General features: G+C 41.8%; 1 protein-coding gene across 1 annotated transcript in view; it reads right to left on the minus strand.

The window, feature by feature from the left end:
* ASB2 (ankyrin repeat and SOCS box containing 2) overlaps positions 1-4,234 on the minus strand; it is a 42,229-nt gene extending 37,995 nt beyond the window's left edge. Inside the window, exons 1-2 of the mRNA XM_018082402.2 lie at positions 4,152-4,234; positions 2,255-2,366 (exon numbers count right to left, since the gene is read on the minus strand). The gene's annotated coding sequence lies outside the window, so the exon portion shown is untranslated. The remainder of the gene's footprint in view (positions 1-2,254; positions 2,367-4,151) is intronic.
* Positions 4,235-6,000: the final 1,766 nt, after the last annotated feature.

Raw genomic sequence — 6,000 nt, forward strand, 5'->3', positions numbered from 1 at the left:
CAGGGAGACTCAGATCTCCAAACTAAGCATCATTAGCTTCCTGAGCTGTATTTGGAGATAATAGCTCCGGGGAAAACCTAAACACAGGAAAAACATACCTGTTGTACAAGTGTCAAAACCACAAAGGGAGATAGCAAATCTGTTTAACACCTTTACAGATAAGATGAGAACAGCACAACAGCACAGATGAATGCTGGAGTAAAGAGCTGAACTTCAGCCAAGCTGCCTTGATGTCACCGAGAGCTGTAACAATAAGCAGAATTTATTTTCTCTATTTGAGCTGTTGACATGCTTCTGTCCTTTGGCATTTATCTAGACCTACCTTGCTGATAAGGAAAGGTCGGGGTGTTTTCACCAGGCCTTGGATGGTGGGGCTGTGGGCACTTCAGCCGTGCGGGGGTGATAGCCATCAATATCGAGTCCTCCAGCTGGAGGAGCTGGCAGCCCCCATGGTTCCTTGCTGTGGAAACATCCTTACAGGTCCCCAGCCCCACTCATGTCCCTGGAGCTACAGCCTGGCAGAGGGAAGGTCACCAGGATGAGACAATAAATGCTGAATGCTGCTGACCATCAAATGGAGGGGCCCACAGCTGTAACAAGCAAACCAGCTGGTTATTGAGGTGCTTTGGGAGCACCAGGGCAGCTTGTGGGGCTGCTGAGCAAGCACTGATGGAGTGCCTGTGACAGCTGAGCAAGGAGAGGGTTTTGTTTCAAGGCAGTAGAAATGGGATACAAGCAGTTACCTGGGTCACTGAGTTAAGCTGGTCCAGCCCAAATGGAGGGAGCTGGTACCTGACAGTTGCCTCGTAGCTGATGGGAGCCTGTGCAGGCTCAGTGTGGGGGCAGGATGATCAGTCATGGGCTACAGAAGGTACTCCCAGGTATCCTCAGTAAAAAAATCTCACCCTCAGGTGGGACAGTCCTCTGGGAGGAGAGCAAAGCACACTACCATGACAGTGTAGGGAAATGTATCCATCTACTTTGTGCTTGCTCTCCAGATACAAAAGCACTTTGCTGTGAGGGCATGCCAGCATAACACCTTTCAAAAGTGCTTAAATCATGTTTACTGTTTTTTCCTTTAACAAGTGATTTCCTTTTGACCTGAGATTGTGAGACAAGATAATGTGCCAAACTATTCACACTATATATGAGTGAGGTTAGTGCATGCACAGTTTCAAAGACATTTTTCTTGAAACGCTGCAAAGACTGAGTCATTTCTTGGTTGGCACATTCTATTTTTCATGAAAATGATTTTGCTTTCTCTGCTGCAATTGTACATCATGTCTGTCACATTAGTTGTGGTCACTGTTACATATAATGGATTAACCTCTGATATAATCTTATTTTCTGTTGCTTGGCACCTAAAAATCAATCAGGCCATTGGTCAGCTTAGGTCAACCCCATAGGTTGACCCTGACAGTGGTATTTTAGGAGCATTTGCAAGAAACTTTGGTCAGGATAAATCATTTCCCTCAGAGACATTCTGCCAGTTCATGATGACTGGTTTAAATCTTCAAAACTTGGCACTTTGCAATCTTTCCAAATATTTTTAATTATTTACTCCTCAGTAGTCCCATTTTCATATAACACTGAACCCAGATTTGAATCTTGCTCAGTTCTTTATCTCCGTGACATTTTGAAGCCTCATGTCTCAGAGCTGCAAATAGCACATTCTTGTGCTAATGTTGTTCAATTTCTGTCAACCTCTTGCTGTGTACCAGCAAAGACCCACAGGTGGTTTGAACAGCAGGAGCAGGGACCTCACTCCTCAATGTATGCTGGCACTGTAAGTCAGGTTCTAGGGGAAAGCCAGGCTGCAGGCACCAACCTACCTTTAACACCTTGAGTCACACTGAAATGACACTGGGGTGTATGCTGGAAACACGGACTTCAGGTTGCACAGGAAACTGTGGCTAGCTTTAAAATACAAAGAAAAAAACCTCAAAACCTGATACATGCACCAAGGCTTCACTTTTGCAGTCAGCAGCTCTTAGTGAATGTGTCAGGAGACATACTGGGGCAGTCTGTGCAGCACATGGCAGCACCGGGGCTTGAGACACATTTGTGTCTGAAAAGATCCAAAACACTCATAATCTCAAAGAAAATGAAAGTGTAAATTTTCACCAGTGCTATGAAATGTTTCTGGCAATTGGTTCCCTGCTCAGGATATGAAGATGAACGGAGTGTTTCATAATAATGTTATCAAATTTTTTTAATTTTTTTTTTTTTAAGGGGAGAAAAAAGGAAGATTTACCAGAAACCACTGGAGTAACTGTAGGGTGCTGTCCTCATTACTGATCTTTGTAATCACAATCCATACCACATGTTTGGTCCCAGCATTGGTTTGTTTCTGCTCTGCATCGCATCTGTGTGACAAAGCATGGGAACTAATATCAGTTTGGTGGTATGTTCTGGTATGTTGGTTCAGTACCAGAGAAGATGACGGAGTCACACTGGAGTAAGTGAGGAGTCAAAATACCCTAGGGTCTTATAACACACTAGAAATAAGTAAATATGCAAAGAAAGAATAGATCAACCAGGCATTACCAACTTTTCTTTCTCTGGGGTAATTATATTTTGTTACTTATGAAAAACTAATATTTTCTCTTCTGAGCCTCCTGTCATGCAAAGCACACACATGAAAAAGGACTCTGTCTCTCTCTTCAGATATGTATATGTGTATATGAACATATATCTTACTGGAAATTTTGTATACTTGGGAAAAGACAGTGAAGTCCTTTACCTAAGGTATCCATTGCAGGTACAAATTAGTATGGCAAGAGAATAGCTGGGGAAAATATTGCAGAAGATGTGGGCTTTCTCCATCTTTCTTCATATAAAGAAATAGTTCATATAGTTAAATCTCCACTTCCAGACAATTTCCATCTGTCTTTACCCTCCTCACTGTATGCAGGAAAACTGACAAACGAGGGCAGGCAATGCAGACTTTTGCATTTATTTATGTACAGAACAAGCAGATTTTTAGATACTATAAATCAGTACATTCCTGATTATTTTAGTGGAACTGTATTTAATTGTTTCCAAAGTAGGAGCACAAGAACCACTTCAGGGAGAGACATGTATGTTCCATCAAGAGGTTTTTTAAAACTGTGCTTCAGATCCGTGAAACAAAGTAACACACAAATGGTGCACTGCAGGTGGTTATGCTGAATTGGAGTAAGCAAACAAAAGAGTTTATTGTAGGAAGTATATATCTTTACCATCCTGGGTGTACAGGTCAGAGTTCTGTACTGGCTAAGCATCCTCAGGAAAAAATCATCATACAGGTTAGCAGCATAGGATGCATATTAGCACAGAACCAAAAGAAATTATGAGAAAATAAATCTGCAATTACATATAACTAAAATGGCATAACCCAGATACAAGCATGGGACTCTGCACCTCTTGCTTATTTCATAGAGGAAAACCAGGCTTTGCTGTGCAAATGAAACAAAATACTGCTGAGACAACTGCCATTTAGAAGAAGAATAAAAAAAAAAAGATAAAAATTTTGTACCTCTGCACATGTTGCAGTAAATATGCACAGATGCACCACAGATGCAAAGAGAGAACTAGGAACCATGTGAAAAAAGGACAGCACCAAGAAAACCAAACAGCCTCTGAAAAATTAAAGACATTAAATCCCAACCCTCCAATTCTGTTTGAAGCATTTGTATTTTGATGCTATCCTGGGAACTGATTATATTGAATTTTTTGCAGTTGATTTTGAAGCTTTCAGGTTGAAAATTCCCCCTAGGTGTTACATGTGGCAAGGAAGGGACATTTGCCCAGATAAGGTTGTTAACATGACTTGGCAGATCTCTGCACAGTGGCAAGCAGTAGAAATATTTGCCAGGGTAAGCCTGATCACCTGGCCTACCATCCCTGCCTGGACATGGCTAAGGCTTCTGGGGGAACAGGGCTTACAGCTGTGGCCAGGAAGTGGCTCTCCACTGCTCCCCTCTGCTCAGCAGAGATTGGCAGGAGATTTGCATCCATCTTGAAATTTATATTTCTCCAAATCATAGTTTGGTATAATTAAAACAAATGGGGCTGGATTTTGTTGATGCAGCTAGAGGCTGTCAACATTTCCACCCCCAACTCTGCTCCCTTTCTTTTCAGCAGAAGTTATCAAAATGCATATGGCTTACTGAATAGAGCGCTGTGTGTTGGGAAAGGCTCCTAGTGTGCTCCCAACTTCATGTGAGAAACCAGGCGTCCCCAGCAATTTCAAATGAGGTATTTGCTGCAAGTGAAGAAAAGCAAAGAAATGTTTTGTGACCCAGTTGGGTGAATTCAGGTAGGTGACTTCAAACCCCACCACACCCTTGAATATAAAAGAAGAAACCTTGATGGGGAACATGATGCTTGGAGATTCTCAGAAACAACAGTGCTTCTAAAGAATTTAGGACAAAAGGGAAGAATAACTGAGTAGTAACTTTCCTGTACATGTAAAGCAGCTTTGTCTGTAAACTTAGTGTTGTACATTTAAGGATGGCATCCCACAACATAAAACCAAACTGGTTGATCTCAGTAGACACTGACTGAATTTAAATTTGTTTTGCAACATGGGGAAGGGATATTGTAGAAGACAGTGAGATGATTCATAATTGCAAAATCAGAATTTATAGCAAATAATATGGAGTCAATAAAAATAAAAAGACAGAACACCATGATTAATACAACACATATGTGCCCAAGTGGTTGACTCAGCCCCAGAAAAGCCTAGAACAGATCTGGGAAACTGAGTATGTGCAGCTGCTGCTCACATTAGTCCATCTAATCCATCCGTCATCTCTAATGTGCCCACCACTGTGGTATCTATTTGCATAGCACAGAGCTCAGGTAAATACATGTATTAACCTACTTTATCTAAGTTGCTGCACAAACCTACTTACATAGGTGCTTAGGGCTAGCTGAATTGCCCATCAGCCTTCTCAAAATGGTGCAAAAGGTCCAAAAAGCACAGTCCTTCCCACATATGTTGACAGTATTTCTTTCCAATAGAGTATCTCTTCAAAAGAATCAGCCAGAAATGCCCATTAATTTTGCACATTTCAAGACCATTCTCTTATAGTTTGCCTTCAAAGACCTCCAACCCCAGCAATAAAACTCTCCAGACTTCTAAAATTTACAACCATAAACAAATCAAATATGTAAGATCACATAAGACATTTTGTATAGCACTAATCCTGGAACAGAAGGCTCATTTTTCATATCATATCTCTCAGACTTATTCTGTGCCCAGTGGAAAATCTGTAGCTGCACCTGTATCTCACTTTCTTTTTTGTAAAACCTATGAGACTAGGCACTTTCTTCAGTATTCCAACAGTTATGCCGACTGAATTAATCTCTGCAGAGGTGGCAAGAAAAACTTTTCGCCTGAAGAAAATCTTCAGGAGCTGCTTAGCATCCATCAATACCAGAAGATTAATTCAAGAGACCATCACACTCTGAATTACACTGATAAATATATGTCAATCTTGCTGGGCAGGACCCAAGAGAGTGCCCTGAAGTTGTGTCAGAGGATGTTTAGGTTGGAAATTAGAAGAAGGTTCTTCACTCAGAGGGTGGTGGTTGGGCACTGGAACAGGCTCCCCAGGGAAGGGGTGACAGCACCAAGTCTGACAGAGTTTAAGAAGTGTTTGGACAATACTCTTGGGCACATGGTGTGATTCTTGGGGTTGGTCTTGTGCAGGGCCAGGAGCTGGATTTGATGATCCTTGTGGGTGTCTTCCAACTCAGCATATTCTGTGATTCTTTGACCTGGGCTCACATATCTATAAAATTTCAAATTTTTGGAATTAAACAGTGATTCCAAAGTGCAATTTAAAGGCTGTCAGGTTGGTAATTTTTAGGTTGACTCTTCCTGTTGGAAGCCCTGCCTGCCTCCTTTGTGCCCTGCCTGCCTGCCTTTCTCCATTGTGCAATATGATGCAACGTATTTGCTGCCTGGCCCCTGAGTGCAGTGCTAAAGTATAATCTTTGCACCAACTTGTC

The sequence above is a fragment of the Manacus vitellinus genome, unplaced genomic scaffold, assembly GCF_001715985.3.
Source record: "Manacus vitellinus isolate BGI_N305 unplaced genomic scaffold, ASM171598v3 scaffold_6_pilon, whole genome shotgun sequence".
In the NCBI taxonomy this organism is placed as follows: Eukaryota; Metazoa; Chordata; class Aves; order Passeriformes; family Pipridae; genus Manacus; species Manacus vitellinus.